This window comes from Oncorhynchus mykiss, chromosome 8, assembly GCF_057628025.1.
Source record: "Oncorhynchus mykiss isolate SJ-2025 chromosome 8, ASM5762802v1, whole genome shotgun sequence".
Taxonomy (NCBI): domain Eukaryota; kingdom Metazoa; phylum Chordata; class Actinopteri; order Salmoniformes; family Salmonidae; genus Oncorhynchus; species Oncorhynchus mykiss.
Genome location: NC_143029.1, coordinates 54,275,085 through 54,297,002, shown reverse-complemented (window position 1 = coordinate 54,297,002; position 21,918 = coordinate 54,275,085). Strand labels below are relative to the sequence as shown.

At 40.4% G+C, this 21,918-nt stretch overlaps 9 non-coding genes across 9 annotated transcripts; all 9 read left to right on the top strand.

The window, feature by feature from the left end:
• The first annotated feature begins 9,169 nt into the window (after positions 1-9,169).
• trnav-cac (transfer RNA valine (anticodon CAC)) lies at positions 9,170-9,242 on the top strand. The gene has a single exon. It is a non-coding gene; the product is annotated as a tRNA-Val (tRNA).
• A 1,426-nt stretch (positions 9,243-10,668) lies between these two features.
• On the top strand, positions 10,669-10,741 carry trnav-cac (transfer RNA valine (anticodon CAC)). Its single transcript has one exon. It is a non-coding gene; the product is annotated as a tRNA-Val (tRNA).
• A 2,943-nt stretch (positions 10,742-13,684) lies between these two features.
• Positions 13,685-13,757, top strand: trnav-cac (transfer RNA valine (anticodon CAC)). Its single transcript has one exon. It is a non-coding gene; the product is annotated as a tRNA-Val (tRNA).
• Positions 13,758-13,886: 129 nt separating this feature from the next.
• trnav-cac (transfer RNA valine (anticodon CAC)) lies at positions 13,887-13,959 on the top strand. The gene has a single exon. It is a non-coding gene; the product is annotated as a tRNA-Val (tRNA).
• A 1,233-nt stretch (positions 13,960-15,192) lies between these two features.
• On the top strand, positions 15,193-15,265 carry trnav-cac (transfer RNA valine (anticodon CAC)). The gene has a single exon. It is a non-coding gene; the product is annotated as a tRNA-Val (tRNA).
• Positions 15,266-15,394: 129 nt separating this feature from the next.
• Positions 15,395-15,467, top strand: trnav-cac (transfer RNA valine (anticodon CAC)). The gene has a single exon. It is a non-coding gene; the product is annotated as a tRNA-Val (tRNA).
• An 897-nt stretch (positions 15,468-16,364) lies between these two features.
• Positions 16,365-16,437, top strand: trnav-cac (transfer RNA valine (anticodon CAC)). The gene has a single exon. It is a non-coding gene; the product is annotated as a tRNA-Val (tRNA).
• A 1,435-nt stretch (positions 16,438-17,872) lies between these two features.
• Positions 17,873-17,945, top strand: trnav-cac (transfer RNA valine (anticodon CAC)). The gene has a single exon. It is a non-coding gene; the product is annotated as a tRNA-Val (tRNA).
• Positions 17,946-20,888: 2,943 nt separating this feature from the next.
• trnav-cac (transfer RNA valine (anticodon CAC)) lies at positions 20,889-20,961 on the top strand. The gene has a single exon. It is a non-coding gene; the product is annotated as a tRNA-Val (tRNA).
• The last annotated feature ends 957 nt before the right edge of the window (positions 20,962-21,918 follow it).

The following is a 21,918-nucleotide window of genomic DNA, read 5'->3' as shown; positions in this document are numbered from 1 at the left end:
AACACAGTGGCTTCCATCACTCTTAAATAGAAGAAGTTTGGAACCACCAAGCCTCTTCCAAGTTCCGGCTGCACACGATAATTCCCGGCTTCTCATGTCTACCTCACATAATATCCCAAATTGAGTACCACAGAAAGAGCCATTATACCCATTAAATATTTTAAAAATACCTTATTTACGTACGTTTTCAGACCCTTTGCTATGAGGCTGGAAATTGAGCTCAGGTCCATCCTGTTTCCATTGATCATCCTTGAGATGTTTCTTCAACTTGATTGGAGTCCACCTGTGGTAAATTCAAATGATTGGTCATTTCTGCAGCATTGAAGGTACCCAAGAACACAGTGGCTTCCATCACTCTTAAATGGAAGAAGTTTTGAACCACCAAGCCTCTTCCAAGAGCCGCTGCACACAATAATTCCCGGCTTCTCAAGCCTTATTGTTTAATTAATTGACTAAGTAATTTCTGATTTCATTAGGTTCTGAGAGCGATAAATGTCCCAAAGTCAGCCACACCCTTAGTACTCCACTCATTGGGTTTCCGTAGTGTACTGGTTATCACGTTCGGCTAACACGCGAAAGGTCCCCGGTTCGAGACCGGGCGGAAACACATTTTAACAGATTGGTCCTTCGCACTTCTCAGTATTTGCTATTCAGACTTTAGTTTCAGTAGTGTATTGGTTATCACGTTCGCCTCACACGCGAAAGTCAGTCACACCCTTAGTTTACCAATCATTCGGTTTCTGTAGTGTAGTGGTTATCACGTTCACCTCACACGCGAAAGGTCCCCGGTTCGAAACCGGGTGGAAACATTTTGTAATATTCAATATTTCCCAATGCCCAGAGGCTAGCATTTGGTTTGAAACAGTTGAGGTTTGTCTAAACCTTGCTGTCTACCTCTCCGACCAGTGGATCAATGTTGCCGTTTTTTTGGGGACCTCCACCATGCGATCTGTATGAATGTGACCAGACTGACAGCTTCTCTGAGCCAGGCAAATTCATTTATCAGGGTCATTGTAATGGATATATCCAAAGAAATGGCAATATAATCCAAGGTAAAACAAACAAAAATGTAGATCGTTTTCTGTCATTTCAGCTGCTTGATGTGATTGTGTGATAGATTTAGTTGGCTGGCTAGCAAAGGAAAAGAAGCTAGCCTGCATAGGTACAGTGCATTCGGAAAGTTTTCAGACCCCTTACTTTTTTCCACATTTTGTTACGTTACAGCCTTATACTAAAATGGATGAAATAAAATCAAATCTATCTACACACAATACCACATAATGACAAAGCGATAACATATAGTTTTTATTAATGAAAAAAATATTTTAAAAATACCTTATTTACATACATTTTCAGACCCTTTGCTATGAGGCTGGAAATTGAGCTCAGTTCCATCCTGTTTCCATTGATCATCCTTGAGATGTTTCTTCAACTTGATTGGAGTCCACCTGTGGTAAATTCAAATGATTGGTCATTTCTGCAGCATTGAAGGTACCCAAGAACACAGTGGCTTCCATCACTCTTAAATAGAAGAAGTTTGGAACCACCAAGCCTCTTCCAAGTTCCGGCTGCACACGATAATTCCCGGCTTCTCATGTCTACCTCACATAATATCCCAAATTGAGTACCACAGAAAGAGCCATTATACCCATTAAATATTTTAAAAATACCTTATTTACGTACGTTTTCAGACCCTTTGCTATGAGGCTGGAAATTGAGCTCAGGTCCATCCTGTTTCCATTGATCATCCTTGAGATGTTTCTTCAACTTGATTGGAGTCCACCTGTGGTAAATTCAAATGATTGGTCATTTCTGCAGCATTGAAGGTACCCAAGAACACAGTGGCTTCCATCACTCTTAAATGGAAGAAGTTTTGAACCACCAAGCCTCTTCCAAGAGCCGCTGCACACAATAATTCCCGGCTTCTCAAGCCTTATTGTTTAATTAATTGACTAAGTAATTTCTGATTTCATTAGGTTCTGAGAGCGATAAATGTCCCACCCAGCCAAAGTCAGCCACACCCTTAGTACTCCACTCATTGGGTTTCCGTAGTGTACTGGTTATCACGTTCGGCTAACACGCGAAAGCTCCCCGGTTCGAGACCGGGCGGAAACACATTTTAACAGATTGGTCCTTCGCACTTCTCAGTATTTGCTATTCAGACTTTAGTTTCAGTAGTGTATTGGTTATCACGTTCGCCTCACACGCGAAAGTCAGTCACACCCTTAGTTTACCAATCATTCGGTTTCTGTAGTGTAGTGGTTATCACGTTCGCCTCACACGCGAAAGGTCCCCGGTTCGAAACCGGGTGGAAACATTTTGTAATATTCAATATTTCCCAATGCCCAGAGGCTAGCATTTGGTTTGAAACAGTTGAGGTTTGTCTAAACCTTGCTGTCTACCTCTCCGACCAGTGGATCAATGTTGCCGTTTTTTTGGGGACCTCCACCATGCGATCTGTATGAATGTGACCAGACTGACAGCTTCTCTGAGCCAGGCAAATTCATTTATCAGGGTCATTGTAATGGATATATCCAAAGAAATGGCAATATAATCCAAGGTAAAACAAACAAAAATGTAGATCGTTTTCTGTCATTTCAGCTGCTTGATGTGATTGTGTGATAGATTTAGTTGGCTGGCTAGCAAAGGAAAAGAAGCTAGCCTGCATAGGTACAGTGCATTCGGAAAGTTTTCAGACCCCTTACTTTTTTCCACATTTTGTTACGTTACAGCCTTATACTAAAATGGATGAAATAAAATAAAATCTATCTACACACAATACCACATAATGACAAAGCGATAGCATATAGTTTTTATTAATGAAAAAAATATTTTAAAAATACCTTATTTACATACATTTTCAGACCCTTTGCTATGAGACTGGAAATTGAGCTCAGGTCCATCCTGTTTCCATTGATCATCCTTGAGATGTTTCTTCAACTTGATTGGAGTCCACCTGTGGTAAATTCAAATGATTGGTCATTTCTGCAGCATTGAAGGTACCCAAGAACACAGTGGCTTCGATCACTCTTAAATAGAAGAAGTTTGGAACCACCAAGCCTTTTCCAAGTTCCGGCTGCACACGATAATTCCCGGCTTCTCATGTCTACCTCACATAATATCCCAAATTGAGTTCCACAGAAAGAGCCATAATACCCATTAAATATTTTAAAAATACCTTATTTACATAAGTTTTCAGACCCTTTGCTATGAGGCTGGAAATTGAGCTCAGGTCCATCCTGTTTCCATTGATCATCCTTGAGATGTTTCTTCAACTTGATTGGAGTCCACCTGTGGTAAATTCAAATGATTGGTCATTTCTGCAGCATTGAAGGTACCCAAGAACACAGTGGCTTCCATCACTCTTAAATGGAAGAAGTTTTGAACCACCAAGCCTCTTCCAAGAGCCGCTGCACACAATAATTCCCGGCTTCTCAAGCCTTATTGTTTAATTAATTGACTAAGTAATTTCTGATTTCATTAGGTTCTGAGAGCGATAAATGTCCCACCCAGCCAAAGTCAGTCACACCCTTAGTTTTCCAATCATTCGGTTTCCGTAGTGTAGTGGTTATCACGTTCGCCTCACACGCGAAAGGTCCCCGGTTCGAAACCGGGTGGAAACATTTTGTAATATTCAATATTTCCCAATGCCCAGAGGCTAGCATTTGGTTTGAAACAGTTGAGGTTTGTCTAAACCTTGCTGTCTACCTCTCCGACCTGTGGATCAATGTTGCCGTTTTTTTGGGGACCTCCACCATGCGATCTGTATGAATGTGACCAGACTGACAGCTTCTCTGAGCCAGGCAAATTCATTTATCAGGGTCATTGTAATGGATATATCCAAAGAAATGGCAATATAATCCAAGGTAAAACAAACAAAAATGTAGATCGTTTTCTGTCATTTCAGCTGCTTGATGTGATTGTGTGATAGATTTAGTTGGCTGGCTAGCAAAGGAAAAGAAGCTAGCCTGCATAGGTACAGTGCATTCGGAAAGTTTTCAGACCCCTTACTTTTTTCCACATTTTGTTACGTTACAGCCTTATACTAAAATGGATGAAATAAAATCAAATCTATCTACACACAATACCACATAATGACAAAGCGATAACATATAGTTTTTATTAATGAAAAAAATATTTTAAAAATACCTTATTTACATACATTTTCAGACCCTTTGCTATGAGGCTGGAAATTGAGCTCAGTTCCATCCTGTTTCCATTGATCATCCTTGAGATGTTTCTTCAACTTGATTGGAGTCCACCTGTGGTAAATTCAAATGATTGGTCATTTCTGCAGCATTGAAGGTACCCAAGAACACAGTGGCTTCCATCACTCTTAAATAGAAGAAGTTTGGAACCACCAAGCCTCTTCCAAGTTCCGGCTGCACACGATAATTCCCGGCTTCTCATGTCTACCTCACATAATATCCCAAATTGAGTACCACAGAAAGAGCCATTATACCCATTAAATATTTTAAAAATACCTTATTTACGTACGTTTTCAGACCCTTTGCTATGAGGCTGGAAATTGAGCTCAGGTCCATCCTGTTTCCATTGATCATCCTTGAGATGTTTCTTCAACTTGATTGGAGTCCACCTGTGGTAAATTCAAATGATTGGTCATTTCTGCAGCATTGAAGGTACCCAAGAACACAGTGGCTTCCATCACTCTTAAATGGAAGAAGTTTTGAACCACCAAGCCTCTTCCAAGAGCCGCTGCACACAATAATTCCCGGCTTCTCAAGCCTTATTGTTTAATTAATTGACTAAGTAATTTCTGATTTCATTAGGTTCTGAGAGCGATAAATGTCCCACCCAGCCAAAGTCAGCCACACCCTTAGTACTCCACTCATTGGGTTTCCGTAGTGTACTGGTTATCACGTTCGGCTAACACGCGAAAGGTCCCCGGTTCGAGACCGGGCGGAAACACATTTTAACAGATTGGTCCTTCGCACTTCTCAGTATTTGCTATTCAGACTTTAGTTTCAGTAGTGTATTGGTTATCACGTTCGCCTCACACGCGAAAGTCAGTCACACCCTTAGTTTACCAATCATTCGGTTTCTGTAGTGTAGTGGTTATCACGTTTGCCTCACACGCGAAAGGTCCCCGGTTCGAAACCGGGTGGAAACATTTTGTAATATTCAATATTTCCCAATGCCCAGAGGCTAGCATTTGGTTTGAAACAGTTGAGGTTTGTCTAAACCTTGCTGTCTACCTCTCCGACCAGTGGATCAATGTTGCCGTTTTTTTGGGGACCTCCACCATGCGATCTGTATGAATGTGACCAGACTGACAGCTTCTCTGAGCCAGGCAAATTCATTTATCAGGGTCATTGTAATGGATATATCCAAATAAATGGCAATATAATCCAAGGTAAAACAAACAAAAATGTAGATCGTTTTCTGTCATTTCAGCTGCTTGATGTGATTGTGTGATAGATTTAGTTGGCTGGCTAGCAAAGGAAAAGAAGCTAGCCTGCATAGGTACAGTGCATTCGGAAAGTTTTCAGACCCCTTACTTTTTTCCACATTTTGTTACGTTACAGCCTTATACTAAAATGGATGAAATAAAATAAAATCTATCTACACACAATACCACATAATGACAAAGCGATAGCATATAGTTTTTATTAATGAAAAAAATATTTTAAAAATACCTTATTTACATACATTTTCAGACCCTTTGCTATGAGACTGGAAATTGAGCTCAGGTCCATCCTGTTTCCATTGATCATCCTTGAGATGTTTCTTCAACTTGATTGGAGTCCACCTGTGGTAAATTCAAATGATTGGTCATTTCTGCAGCATTGAAGGTACCCAAGAACACAGTGGCTTCGATCACTCTTAAATAGAAGAAGTTTGGAACCACCAAGCCTTTTCCAAGTTCCGGCTGCACACGATAATTCCCGGCTTCTCATGTCTACCTCACATAATATCCCAAATTGAGTTCCACAGAAAGAGCCATAATACCCATTAAATATTTTAAAAATACCTTATTTACATAAGTTTTCAGACCCTTTGCTATGAGGCTGGAAATTGAGCTCAGGTCCATCCTGTTTCCATTGATCATCCTTGAGATGTTTCTTCAACTTGATTGGAGTCCACCTGTGGTAAATTCAAATGATTGGTCATTTCTGCAGCATTGAAGGTACCCAAGAACACAGTGGCTTCCATCACTCTTAAATGGAAGAAGTTTTGAACCACCAAGCCTCTTCCAAGAGCCGCTGCACACAATAATTCCCGGCTTCTCAAGCCTTATTGTTTAATTAATTGACTAAGTAATTTCTGATTTCATTAGGTTCTGAGAGCGATAAATGTCCCACCCAGCCAAAGTCAGTCACACCCTTAGTTTTCCAATCATTCGGTTTCCGTAGTGTAGTGGTTATCACGTTCGCCTCACACGCGAAAGGTCCCCGGTTCGAAACCGGGTGGAAACATTTTGTAATATTCAATATTTCCCAATGCCCAGAGGCTAGCATTTGGTTTGAAACAGTTGAGGTTTGTCTAAACCTTGCTGTCTACCTCTCCGACCTGTGGATCAATGTTGCCGTTTTTTTGGGGACCTCCACCATGCGATCTGTATGAATGTGACCAGACTGACAGCTTCTCTGAGCCAGGCAAATTCATTTATCAGGGTCATTGTAATGGATATATCCAAAGAAATGGCAATATAATCCAAGGTAAAACAAACAAAAATGTAGATCGTTTTCTGTCATTTCAGCTGCTTGATGTGATTGTGTGATAGATTTAGTTGGCTGGCTAGCAAAGGAAAAGAAGCTAGCCTGCATAGGTACAGTGCATTGGGAAAGTTTTCAGACCCCTTACTTTTTTCCACATTTTGTTTCGTTACAGCCTTATACTAAAATGGATGAAATAAAATCAAATCTATCTACACACAATACCACATAATGACAAAGCGATAACATATAGTTTTTATTAATGAAAAAAATATTTTAAAAATACCTTATTTACATACATTTTCAGACCCTTTGCTATGAGGCTGGAAATTGAGCTCAGTTCCATCCTGTTTCCATTGATCATCCTTGAGATGTTTCTTCAACTTGATTGGAGTCCACCTGTGGTAAATTCAAATGATTGGTCATTTCTGCAGCATTGAAGGTACCCAAGAACACAGTGGCTTCCATCACTCTTAAATAGAAGAAGTTTGGAACCACCAAGCCTCTTCCAAGTTCCGGCTGCACACGATAATTCCCGGCTTCTCATGTCTACCTCACATAATATCCCAAATTGAGTACCACAGAAAGAGCCATTATACCCATTAAATATTTTAAAAATACCTTATTTACGTACGTTTTCAGACCCTTTGCTATGAGGCTGGAAATTGAGCTCAGGTCCATCCTGTTTCCATTGATCATCCTTGAGATGTTTCTTCAACTTGATTGGAGTCCACCTGTGGTAAATTCAAATGATTGGTCATTTCTGCAGCATTGAAGGTACCCAAGAACACAGTGGCTTCCATCACTCTTAAATGGAAGAAGTTTTGAACCACCAAGCCTCTTCCAAGAGCCGCTGCACACAATAATTCCCGGCTTCTCAAGCCTTATTGTTTAATTAATTGACTAAGTAATTTCTGATTTCATTAGGTTCTGAGAGCGATAAATGTCCCACCCAGCCAAAGTCAGCCACACCCTTAGTACTCCACTCATTGGGTTTCCGTAGTGTACTGGTTATCACGTTCGGCTAACACGCGAAAGCTCCCCGGTTCGAGACCGGGCGGAAACACATTTTAACAGATTGGTCCTTCGCACTTCTCAGTATTTGCTATTCAGACTTTAGTTTCAGTAGTGTATTGGTTATCACGTTCGCCTCACACGCGAAAGTCAGTCACACCCTTAGTTTACCAATCATTCGGTTTCCGTAGTGTAGTGGTTATCACATTCGCCTCACACGCGAAAGGTCCCCGGTTCGAAACCGGGTGGAAACATTTTGTAATATTCAATATTTCCCAATGCCCAGAGGCTAGCATTTGGTTTGAAACAGTTGAGGTTTGTCTAAACCTTGCTGTCTACCTCTCCGACCAGTGGATCAATGTTGCCGTTTTTTTGGGGACCTCCACCATGCGATCTGTATGAATGTGACCAGACTGACAGCTTCTCTGAGCCAGGCAAATTCATTTATCAGGGTCATTGTAATGGATATATCCAAAGAAATGGCAATATAATCCAAGGTAAAACAAACAAAAATGTAGATTGTTTTCTGTCATTTCAGCTGCTTGATGTGATTGTGTGATAGATTTAGTTGGCTGGCTAGCAAAGGAAAAGAAGCTAGCCTGCATAGGTACAGTGCATTCGGAAAGTTTTCAGACCCCTTGCTTTTTTCCACATTTTGTTACGTTACAGCCTTATACTAAAATGGATGAAATAAAATAAAATCTATCTACACACAATACCACATAATGACAAAGCGATAGCATATAGTTTTTATTAATGAAAAAAATATTTTAAAAATACCTTATTTACATACATTTTCAGACCCTTTGCTATGAGACTGGAAATTGAGCTCAGGTCCATCCTGTTTCCATTGATCATCCTTGAGATGTTTCTTCAACTTGATTGGAGTCCACCTGTGGTAAATTCAAATGATTGGTCATTTCTGCAGCATTGAAGGTACCCAAGAACACAGTGGCTTCCATCACTCTTAAATAGAAGAAGTTTGGAACCACCAAGCCTCTTCCAAGTTCCGGCTGCACACGATAATTCCCGGCTTCTCATGTCTACCTCACATAATATCCCAAATTGAGTACCACAGAAAGAGCCATTAAATATTTTAAAAATACCTTATTTACGTAAGTTTTCAGACCCTTTGCTATGAGGCTGGAAATTGAGCTCAGGTCCATCCTGTTTCCATTGATCATCCTTGAGATGTTTCTTCAACTTGATTGGAGTCCACCTGTGGTAAATTCAAATGATTGGTCATTTCTGCAGCATTGAAGGTACCCAAGAACACAGTGGCTTCCATCACTCTTAAATGGAAGAAGTTTTGAACCACCAAGCCTCTTCCAAGAGCCGCTGCACACAATAATTCCCGGCTTTTCAAGCCTTATTGTTTAATTAATTGACTAAGTAATTTCTGATTTCATTATTTTCTGAGAGCGATAAATGTCCCACCCAGCCAAAGTCAGTCACACCCTTAGTTTTCCAATCATTCGGTTTCCGTAGTGTAGTGGTTATCACGTTCGCCTCACACGCGAAAGGTCCCCGGTTCGAGACCGGGCGGAAACACATTTTAACAGATTGGTCCTTCGCACTTCTCAGTATTTGCTATTCAGACTTTAGTTTCAGTAGTGTATTGGTTATCACGTTCGCCTCACACGCGAAAGTCAGTCACACCCTTAGTTTTCCAATCATTCGGTTTCAGTAGTGTAGTGGTTATCACGTTCGCCTCACACGCGAAAGGTCCCCGGTTCGAAACCGGGTGGAAACATTTTGTAATATTCAATATTTCCCAATGCCCAGAGGCTAGCATTTGGTTTGAAACAGTTGAGGTTTGTCTAAACCTTGCTGTCTACCTCTCCGACCAGTGGATCAATGTTGCCGTTTTTTTGGGGACCTCCACCATGCGATCTGTATGAATGTGACCAGACTGACAGCTTCTCTGAGCCAGGCAAATTCATTTATCAGGGTCATTGTAATGGATATATCCAAAGAAATGGCAATATAATCCAAGGTAAAACAAACAAAAATGTAGATTGTTTTCTGTCATTTCAGCTGCTTGATGTGATTGTGTGATAGATTTAGTTGGCTGGCTAGCAAAGGAAAAGAAGCTAGCCTGCATAGGTACAGTGCATTCGGAAAGTTTTCAGACCCCTTGCTTTTTTCCACATTTTGTTACGTTACAGCCTTATACTAAAATGGATGAAATAAAATAAAATCTATCTACACACAATACCACATAATGACAAAGCGATAGCATATAGTTTTTATTAATGAAAAAAATATTTTAAAAATACCTTATTTACATACATTTTCAGACCCTTTGCTATGAGACTGGAAATTGAGCTCAGGTCCATCCTGTTTCCATTGATCATCCTTGAGATGTTTCTTCAACTTGATTGGAGTCCACCTGTGGTAAATTCAAATGATTGGTCATTTCTGCAGCATTGAAGGTACCCAAGAACACAGTGGCTTCCATCACTCTTAAATAGAAGAAGTTTGGAACCACCAAGCCTCTTCCAAGTTCCGGCTGCACACGATAATTCCCGGCTTCTCATGTCTACCTCACATAATATCCCAAATTGAGTACCACAGAAAGAGCCATTAAATATTTTAAAAATACCTTATTTACGTAAGTTTTCAGACCCTTTGCTATGAGGCTGGAAATTGAGCTCAGGTCCATCCTGTTTCCATTGATCATCCTTGAGATGTTTCTTCAACTTGATTGGAGTCCACCTGTGGTAAATTCAAATGATTGGTCATTTCTGCAGCATTGAAGGTACCCAAGAACACAGTGGCTTCCATCACTCTTAAATGGAAGAAGTTTTGAACCACCAAGCCTCTTCCAAGAGCCGCTGCACACAATAATTCCCGGCTTTTCAAGCCTTATTGTTTAATTAATTGACTAAGTAATTTCTGATTTCATTATTTTCTGAGAGCGATAAATGTCCCACCCAGCCAAAGTCAGTCACACCCTTAGTTTTCCAATCATTCGGTTTCCGTAGTGTAGTGGTTATCACGTTCGCCTCACACGCGAAAGGTCCCCGGTTCGAGACCGGGCGGAAACACATTTTAACAGATTGGTCCTTCGCACTTCTCAGTATTTGCTATTCAGACTTTAGTTTCAGTAGTGTATTGGTTATCACGTTCGCCTCACACGCGAAAGTCAGTCACACCCTTAGTTTTCCAATCATTCGGTTTCAGTAGTGTAGTGGTTATCACGTTCGCCTCACACGCGAAAGGTCCCCGGTTCGAAACCGGGTGGAAACATTTTGTAATATTCAATATTTCCCAATGCCCAGAGGCTAGCATTTGGTTTGAAACAGTTGAGGTTTGTCTAAACCTTGCTGTCTACCTCTCCGACCAGTGGATCAATGTTGCCGTTTTTTTGGGGACCTCCACCATGCGATCTGTATGAATGTGACCAGACTGACAGCTTCTCTGAGCCAGGCAAATTCATTTATCAGGGTCATTGTAATGGATATATCCAAAGAAATGGCAATATAATCCAAGGTAAAACAAACAAAAATGTAGATTGTTTTCTGTCATTTCAGCTGCTTGATGTGATTGTGTGATAGATTTAGTTGGCTGGCTAGCAAAGGAAAAGAAGCTAGCCTGCATAGGTACAGTGCATTCGGAAAGTTTTCAGACCCCTTGCTTTTTTCCACATTTTGTTACGTTACAGCCTTATACTAAAATGGATGAAATAAAATAAAATCTATCTACACACAATACCACATAATGACAAAGCGATAGCATATAGTTTTTATTAATGAAAAAAATATTTTAAAAATACCTTATTTACATACATTTTCAGACCCTTTGCTATGAGACTGGAAATTGAGCTCAGGTCCATCCTGTTTCCATTGATCATCCTTGAGATGTTTCTTCAACTTGATTGGAGTCCACCTGTGGTAAATTCAAATGATTGGTCATTTCTGCAGCATTGAAGGTACCCAAGAACACAGTGGCTTCCATCACTCTTAAATAGAAGAAGTTTGGAACCACCAAGCCTCTTCCAAGTTCCGGCTGCACACGATAATTCCCGGCTTCTCATGTCTACCTCACATAATATCCCAAATTGAGTTCCACAGAAAGAGCCATAATACCCATTAAATATTTTAAAAATACCTTATTTACGTAAGTTTTCAGACCCTTTGCTATGAGGCTGGAAATTGAGCTCAGGTCCATCCTGTTTCCATTGATCATCCTTGAGATGTTTCTTCAACTTGATTGGAGTCCACCTGTGGTAAATTCAAATGATTGGTCATTTCTGCAGCATTGAAGGTACCCAAGAACACAGTGGCTTCCATCACTCTTAAATGGAAGAAGTTTTGAACCACCAAGCCTCTTCCAAGAGCCGCTGCACACAATAATTCCCGGCTTTTCAAGCCTTATTGTTTAATTAATTGACTAAGTAATTTCTGATTTCATTATTTTCTGAGAGCGATAAATGTCCCACCCAGCCAAAGTCAGTCACACCCTTAGTTTTCCAATCATTTGGTTTCCGTAGTGTAGTGGTTATCAAGTTCGCCTCACACGCGAAAGGTCCCCGGTTCAAGACCGGGCGGAAACACATTTTAACAGATTGGTCCTTCGCACTTCTCAGTATTTGCTATTCAGACTTTAGTTTCAGTAGTGTATTGGTTATCACGTTCGCCTCACACGCGAAAGTCAGTCACACCCTTAGTTTTCCAATCATTCGGTTTCTGTAGTGTAGTGGTTATCACGTTCGCCTCACACGCGAAAGGTCCCCGGTTCGAAACCGGGTGGAAACATTTTGTAATATTCAATATTTCCCAATGCCCAGAGGCTAGCATTTGGTTTGAAACAGTTGAGGTTTGTCTAAACCTTGCTGTCTACCTCTCCGACCAGTGGATCAATGTTGCCGTTTTTTTGGGGACCTCCACCATGCGATCTGTATGAATGTGACCAGACTGACAGCTTCTCTGAGCCAGGCAAATTCATTTATCAGGGTCATTGTAATGGATATATCCAAAGAAATGGCAATATAATCCAAGGTAAAACAAACAAAAATGTAGATTGTTTTCTGTCATTTCAGCTGCTTGATGTGATTGTGTGAAAGATTTAGTTGGCTGGCTAGCAAAGGAAAAGAAGCTAGCCTGCATAGGTACAGTGCATTCGGAAAGTTTTCAGACCCCTTACTTTTTTCCACATTTTGTTACGTTACAGCCTTATACTAAAATGGATGAAATAAAATAAAATCTATCTACACACAATACCACATAATGACAAAGCGATAGCATATAGTTTTTATTAATGAAAAAAATATTTTAAAAATACCTTATTTACATACATTTTCAGACCCTTTGCTATGAGACTGGAAATTGAGCTCAGGTCCATCCTGTTTCCATTGATCATCCTTGAGATGTTTCTTCAACTTGATTGGAGTCCACCTGTGGTAAATTCAAATGATTGGTCATTTCTGCAGCATTGAAGGTACCCAAGAACACAGTGGCTTCCATCACTCTTAAATAGAAGAAGTTTGGAACCACCAAGCCTCTTCCAAGTTCCGGCTGCACACGATAATTCCCGGCTTCTCATGTCTACCTCACATAATATCCCAAATTGAGTTCCACAGAAAGAGCCATAATACCCATTAAATATTTTAAAAATACCTTATTTACGTAAGTTTTCAGACCCTTTGCTATGAGGCTGGAAATTGAGCTCAGGTCCATCCTGTTTCCATTGATCATCCTTGAGATGTTTCTTCAACTTGATTGGAGTCCACCTGTGGTAAATTCAAATGATTGGTCATTTCTGCAGCATTGAAGGTACCCAAGAACACAGTGGCTTCCATCACTCTTAAATGGAAGAAGTTTTGAACCACCAAGCCTCTTCCAAGAGCCGCTGCACACAATAATTCCCGGCTTTTCAAGCCTTATTGTTTAATTAATTGACTAAGTAATTTCTGATTTCATTATTTTCTGAGAGCGATAAATGTCCCACCCAGCCAAAGTCAGTCACACCCTTAGTTTTCCAATCATTCGGTTTCCGTAGTGTAGTGGTTATCACGTTCGCCTCACACGCGAAAGGTCCCCGGTTCGAGACCGGGCGGAAACACATTTTAACAGATTGGTCCTTCGCACTTCTCAGTATTTGCTATTCAGACTTTAGTTTCAGTAGTGTATTGGTTATCACGTTCGCCTCACACGCGAAAGTCAGTCACACCCTTAGTTTTCCAATCATTCGGTTTCCATAGTGTAGTGGTTATCACGTTCGCCTCACACGCGAAAGGTCCCCGGTTCGAAACCGGGTGGAAACATTATGTAATATTCAATATTTCCCAATGCCCAGAGGCTAGCATTTGGTTTGAAACAGTTGAGGTTTGTCTAAACCTTGCTGTCTACCTCTCCGACCAGTGGATCAATGTTGCCGTTTTTTTGGGGACCTCCACCATGCGATCTGTATGAATGTGACCAGACTGACAGCTTCTCTGAGCCAGGCAAATTCATTTATCAGGGTCATTGTAATGGATATATCCAAAGAAATGGCAATATAATCCAAGGTAAAACAAACAAAAATGTAGATCGTTTTCTGTCATTTCAGCTGCTTGATGTGATTGTGTGATAGATTTAGTTGGCTGGCTAGCAAAGGAAAAGAAGCTAGCCTGCATAGGTACAGTGCATTCGGAAAGTTTTCAGACCCCTTACTTTTTTCCACATTTTGTTACGTTACAGCCTTATACTAAAATGGATAAAATAAAATAAAATCTATCTACACACAATACCACATAATGACAAAGCGATAGCATATAGTTTTTATTAATGAAAAAAATATTTTAAAAATACCTTATTTACATACATTTTCAGACCCTTTGCTATGAGACTGGAAATTGAGCTCAGGTCCATCCTGTTTCCATTGATCATCCTTGAGATGTTTCTTCAACTTGATTGGAGTCCACCTGTGGTAAATTCAAATGATTGGTCATTTCTGCAGCATTGAAGGTACCCAAGAACACAGTGGCTTCCATCACTCTTAAATAGAAGAAGTTTGGAACCACCAAGCCTCTTCCAAGTTCCGGCTGCACACGATAATTCCCGGCTTCTCATGTCTACCTCACATAATATCCCAAATTGAGTTCCACAGAAAGAGCCATAATACCCATTAAATATTTTAAAAATACCTTATTTACGTACGTTTTCAGACCCTTTGCTATGAGGCTGGAAATTGAGCTCAGGTCCATCCTGTTTCCATTGATCATCCTTGAGATGTTTCTTCAACTTGATTGGAGTCCACCTGTGGTAAATTCAAATGATTGGTCATTTCTGCAGCATTGAAGGTACCCAAGAACACAGTGGCTTCCATCACTCTTAAATGGAAGAAGTTTTGAACCACCAAGCCTCTTCCAAGAGCCGCTGCACACAATAATTCCCGGCTTTTCAAGCCTTATTGTTTAATTAATTGACTAAGTAATTTCTGATTTCATTATTTTCTGAGAGCGATAAATGTCCCACCCAGACAAAGTCAGTCACACCCTTAGTTGTCCAATCATTCGGTTTCCGTAGTGTAGTGGTTATCACGTTCGCCTCACACGCGAAAGGTCCCCGGTTCGAGACCGGGCGGAAACACATTTTAACAGATTGGTCCTTCGCACTTCTCAGTATTTGCTATTCAGACTTTAGTTTCAGTAGTGTATTGGTTATCACGTTCGCCTCACACGCGAAAGTCAGTCACACCCTTAGTTTTCCAATCATTCGGTTTCCATAGTGTAGTGGTTATCACGTTCGCCTCACACGCGAAAGGTCCCCGGTTCGAAACCGGGTGGAAACATTTTGTAATATTCAATATTTCCCAATGCCCAGAGGCTAGCATTTGGTTTGAAACAGTTGAGGTTTGTCTAAACCTTGCTGTCTACCTCTCCGACCAGTGGATCAATGTTGCCGTTTTTTTGGGGACCTCCACCATGCGATCTGTATGAATGTGACCAGACTGACAGCTTCTCTGAGCCAGGCAAATTCATTTATCAGGGTCATTGTAATGGATATATCCAAAGAAATGGCAATATAATCCAAGGTAAAACAAACAAAAATGTAGATCGTTTTCTGTCATTTCAGCTGCTTGATGTGATTGTGTGATAGATTTAGTTGGCTGGCTAGCAAAGGAAAAGAAGCTAGCCTGCATAGGTACAGTGCATTCGGAAAGTTTTCAGACCCCTTACTTTTTTCCACATTTTGTTACGTTACAGCCTTATACTAAAATGGATAAAATAAAATAAAATCTATCTACACACAATACCACATAATGACAAAGCGATAGCATATAGTTTTTATTAATGAAAAAAATATTTTAAAAATACCTTATTTACATACATTTTCAGACCCTTTGCTATGAGACTGGAAATTGAGCTCAGGTCCATCCTGTTTCCATTGATCATCCTTGAGATGTTTCTTCAACTTGATTGGAGTCCACCTGTGGTAAATTCAAATGATTGGTCATTTCTGCAGCATTGAAGGTACCCAAGAACACAGTGGCTTCCATCACTCTTAAATGGAAGAAGTTTTGAACCACCAAGCCTCTTCCAAGAGCCGCTGCACACAATAATTCCCGGCTTTTCAAGCCTTATTGTTTAATTAATTGACTAAGTAATTTCTGATTTCATTATTTTCTGAGAGCGATAAATGTCCCACCCAGCCAAAGTCAGTCACACCCTTAGTTTCCAATCATTCGGTTTCCGTAGTGTAGTGGTTATCACGTTCGCCTCACACGCGAAAGGTCCCCGGTTCGAGACCGGGCGGAAACACATTTTAACAGATTGGTCCTTCGCACTTCTCAGTATTTGCTATTCAGACTTTAGTTTCAGTAGTGTATTGGTTATCACGTTCGCCTCACACGCGAAAGTCAGTCACACCCTTAGTTTTCCAATCATTCGGTTTCCGTAGTGTAGTGGTTATCACGTTCGCCTCACACGCGAAAGGTCCCGGGTTTGAAACCGGGTGGAAACATTTTGTAATATTCAATATTTCCCAATGCCCAGAGGCTAGCATTTGGTTTGAAACAGTTGAGGTTTGTCTAAACCTTGCTGTCTACCTCTCCGACCAGTGGATCAATGTTGCCGTTTTTTTGGGGACCTCCACCATGCGATCTGTATGAATGTGACCAGACTGACAGCTTCTCTGAGCCAGGCAAATTCATTTATCAGGGTCATTGTAATGGATATATCCAAAGAAATGGCAATATAATCCAAGGTAAAACAAACAAAAATGTAGATCGTTTTCTGTCATTTCAGCTGCTTGATGTGATTGTGTGATAGATTTAGTTGGCTGGCTAGCAAAGGAAAAGAAGCTAGCCTGCATAGGTACAGTGCATTCGGAAAGTTTTCAGACCCCTTACTTTTTTCCACATTTTGTTACGTTACAGCCTTATACTAAAATGGATAAAAGAAAATAAAATCTATCTACACACAATACCACATAATGACAAAGCGATAGCATATAGTTTTTATTAATGAAAAAAATATTTTAAAAATACCTTATTTACATACATTTTCAGACCCTTTGCTATGAGACTGGAAATTGAGCTCAGGTCCATCCTGTTTCCATTGATCATCCTTGAGATGTTTCTTCAACTTGATTGGAGTCCACCTGTGGTAAATTCAAATGATTGGTCATTTCTGCAGCATTGAAGGTACCCAAGAACACAGTGGCTTCCATCACTCTTAAATAGAAGAAGTTTGGAACCACCAAGCCTCTTCCAAGTTCCGGCTGCACACGATAATTCCCGGCTTCTCATGTCTACCTCACATAATATCCCAAATTGAGTTCCACAGAAAGAGCCATAATACCCATTAAATATTTTAAAAATACCTTATTTACGTAAGTTTTCAGACCCTTTGCTATGAGGCTGGAAATTGAGCTCAGGTCCATCCTGTTTCCATTGATCATCCTTGAGATGTTTCTTCAACTTGATTGGAGTCCACCTGTGGTAAATTCAAATGATTGGTCATTTCTGCAGCATTGAAGGTACCCAAGAACACAGTGGCTTCCATCACTCTTAAATGGAAGAAGTTTTGAACCACCAAGCCTCTTCCAAGAGCCGCTGCACACAATAATTCCCGGCTTTTCAAGCCTTATTGTTTAATTAATTGACTAAGTAATTTCTGATTTCATTATTTTCTGAGAGCGATAAATGTCCCACCCAGCCAAAGTCAGTCACACCCTTAGTTTTCCAATCATTTGGTTTCCGTAGTGTAGTGGTTATCACGTTCGCCTCACACGCGAAAGGTCCCCGGTTCGAGACCGGGCGGAAACACATTTTAACAGATTGGTCCTTCGCACTTCTCAGTATTTGCTATTCAGACTTTAGTTTCAGTAGTGTATTGGTTATCACGTTCGCCTCACACGCGAAAGTCAGTCACACCCTTAGTTTTCCAATCATTCGGTTTCTGTAGTGTAGTGGTTATCACGTTCGCCTCACACGCGAAAGGTCCCCGGTTCGAAACCGGGTGGAAACATTTTGTAATATTCAATATTTCCCAATGCCCAGAGGCTAGCATTTGGTTTGAAACAGTTGAGGTTTGTCTAAACCTTGCTGTCTACCTCTCCGACCAGTGGATCAATGTTGCCGTTTTTTTGGGGACCTCCACCATGCGATCTGTATGAATGTGACCAGACTGACAGCTTCTCTGAGCCAGGCAAATTCATTTATCAGGGTCATTGTAATGGATATATCCAAAGAAATGGCAATATAATCCAAGGTAAAACAAACAAAAATGTAGATTGTTTTCTGTCATTTCAGCTGCTTGATGTGATTGTGTGATAGATTTAGTTGGCTGGCTAGCAAAGGAAAAGAAGCTAGCCTGCATAGGTACAGTGCATTCGGAAAGTTTTCAGACCCCTTACTTTTTTCCACATTTTGTTACGTTACAGCCTTATACTAAAATGGATGAAATAAAATAAAATCTATCTACACACAATACCACATAATGACAAAGCGATAGCATATAGTTTTTATTAATGAAAAAAATATTTTAAAAATACCTTATTTACATACATTTTCAGACCCTTTGCTATGAGACTGGAAATTGAGCTCAGGTCCATCCTGTTTCCATTGATCATCCTTGAGATGTTTCTTCAACTTGATTGGTGTCCACCTGTGGTAAATTCAAATGATTGGTCATTTCTGCAGCATTGAAGGTACCCAAGAACACAGTGGCTTCCATCACTCTTAAATAGAAGAAGTTTGGAACCACCAAGCCTCTTCCAAGTTCCGGCTGCACACGATAATTCCCGGCTTCTCATGTCTACCTCACATAATATCCCAAATTGAGTTCCACAGAAAGAGCCATAATACCCATTAAATATTTTAAAAATACCTTATTTACGTAAGTTTTCAGACCCTTTGCTATGAGGCTGGAAATTGAGCTCAGGTCCATCCTGTTTCCATTGATCATCCTTGAGATGTTTCTTCAACTTGATTGGAGTCCACCTGTGGTAAATTCAAATGATTGGTCATTTCTGCAGCATTGAAGGTACCCAAGAACACAGTGGCTTCCATCACTCTTAAATGGAAGAAGTTTTGAACCACCAAGCCTCTTCCAAGAGCCGCTGCACACAATAATTCCCGGCTTCTCAAGCCTTATTGTTTAATTAATTGACTAAGTAATTTCTGATTTCATTAGGTTCTGAGAGCGATAAATGTCCCACCCAGCCAAAGTCAGTCACACCCTTAGTTTTCCAATCATTCGATTTCCGTAGTGTAGTGGTTATCACGTTCGCCTCACACCCGAAAGGTCCCCGGTTCGAGACCGGGCGGAAACACATCTTAACAGATTGGTCCTTCGCACTTCTCAGTATTTGCTATTCAGACTTTAGTTTCAGTAGTGTATTGGTTATCACGTTCGCCTCACACGCGAAAGTCAGTCACACCCTTAGTTTTCCAATCATTCGGTTTCCGTAGTGTAGTGGTTATCACATTCGCCTCACACGCGAAAGGTCCCCGGTTCGAAACCGGGTGGAAACATTTTGTAATATTCAATATTTCCCAATGCCCAGAGGCTAGCATTTGGTTTGAAACAGTTGAGGTTTGTCTAAACCTTGCTGTCTACCTCTCCGACCAGTGGATCAATGTTGCCGTTTTTTTGGGGACCTCCACCATGCGATCTGTATGAATGTGACCAGACTGACAGCTTCTCTGAGCCAGGCAAATTCATTTATCAGGGTCATTGTAATGGATATATCCAAAGAAATGGCAATATAATCCAAGGTAAAACAAACAAAAATGTAGATCGTGTTCTGTCATTTCAGCTGCTTGATGTGATTGTGTGATAGATTTAGTTGGCTGGCTAGCAAAGGAAAAGAAGCTAGCCTGCATAGGTACAGTGCATTCGGAAAGTTTTCAGACCCCTTACTTTTTTCCACATTTTGTTACGTTACAGCCTTATACTAAAATGGATGAAATAAAATAAAATCTATCTACACACAATACCACATAATGACAAAGTGATAGCATATAGTTTTTATTAATGAAAAAAATATTTTAAAAATACCTTATTTACATACATTTTCAGACCCTTTGCTATGAGACTGGAAATTGAGCTCAGGTCCATCCTGTTTCCATTGATCATCCTTGAGATGTTTCTTCAACTTGATTGGAGTCCACCTGTGGTAAATTCAAATGATTGGTCATTTCTGCAGCATTGAAGGTACCCAAGAACACAGTGGCTTCCATCACTCTTAAATAGAAGAAGTTTGGAACCACCAAGCCTCTTCCAAGTTCCGGCTGCACACGATAATTCCCGGCTTCTCATGTCTACCTCACATAATATCCCAAATTGAGTTCCACAGAAAGAGCCATAATACCCATTAAATATTTTAAAAATACCTTATTTACGTAAGTTTTCAGACCCTTTGCTATGAGGCTGGAAATTGAGCTCAGGTCCATCCTGTTTCCATTGATCATCCTTGAGATGTTTCTTCAACTTGATTGGAGTCCACCTGTGGTAAATTCAAATGATTGGTCATTTCTGCAGCATTGAAGGTACCCAAGAACACAGTGGCTTCCATCACTCTTAAATGGAAGAAGTTTTGAACCACCAAGCCTCTTCCAAGAGCCGCTGCACACAATAATTCCCGGCTTCTCAAGCCTTATTGTTTAATTAATTGACTAAGTAATTTCTGATTTCATTAGGTTCTGAGAGCGATAAATGTCCCACCCAGCCAAAGTCAGTCACACCCTTAGTTTTCCAATCATTGGGTTTCCGTAGTGTAGTGGTTATCACGTTCGCCTCACACGCGAAAGGTCCCCGGTTCGAGACCGGGCGGAAACACATCTTAACAGATTGGTCATTCACACTTCTCAGTATTTGCTATTCAGACTTTAGTTTCAGTAGTGTATTGGTTATCACGTTCGCCTCACACGCGAAAGTCAGTCACACCCTTAGTTTTCCAATCATTCGGTTTCCGTAGTGTAGTGGTTATCACATTCGCCTCACACGCGAAAGGTCCCCGGTTCGAAACCGGGTGGAAACATTTTGTAATATTCAATATTTCCCAATGCCCAGAGGCTAGCATTTGGTTTGAAACAGTTGAGGTTTGTCTAAACCTTGCTGTCTACCTCTCCGACCAGTGGATCAATGTTGCCGTTTTTTTGGGGACCTCCACCATGCGATCTGTATGAATGTGACCAGACTGACAGCTTCTCTGAGCCAGGCAAATTCATTTATCAGGGTCATTGTAATGGATATATCCAAAGAAATGGCAATATAATCCAAGGTAAAACAAACAAAAATGTAGATAGTTTTCTGTCATTTCAGCTGCTTGATGTGATTGTGTGATAGATTTAGTTGGCTGGCTAGCAAAGGAAAAGAAGCTAGCCTGCATAGGTACAGTGCATTCGGAAAGTTTTCAGACCCCTTACTTTTTTCCACATTTTGTTACGTTACAGCCTTATACTAAAATGGATGAAATAAAATAAAATCTATCTACACACAATACCACATAATGACAAAGCGATAGCATATAGTTTTTATTAATGAAAAAAATATTTTAAAAATACCTTATTTACATACATTTTCAGACCCTTTGCTATGAGACTGGAAATTGAGCTCAGGTCCATCCTGTTTCCATTGATCATCCTTGAGATGTTTCTTCAACTTGATTGGAGTCCACCTGTGGTAAATTCAAATGATTGGTCATTTCTGCAGCATTGAAGGTACCCAAGAACACAGTGGCTTCCATCACTCTTAAATAGAAGAAGTTTGGAACCACCAAGCCTCTTCCAAGTT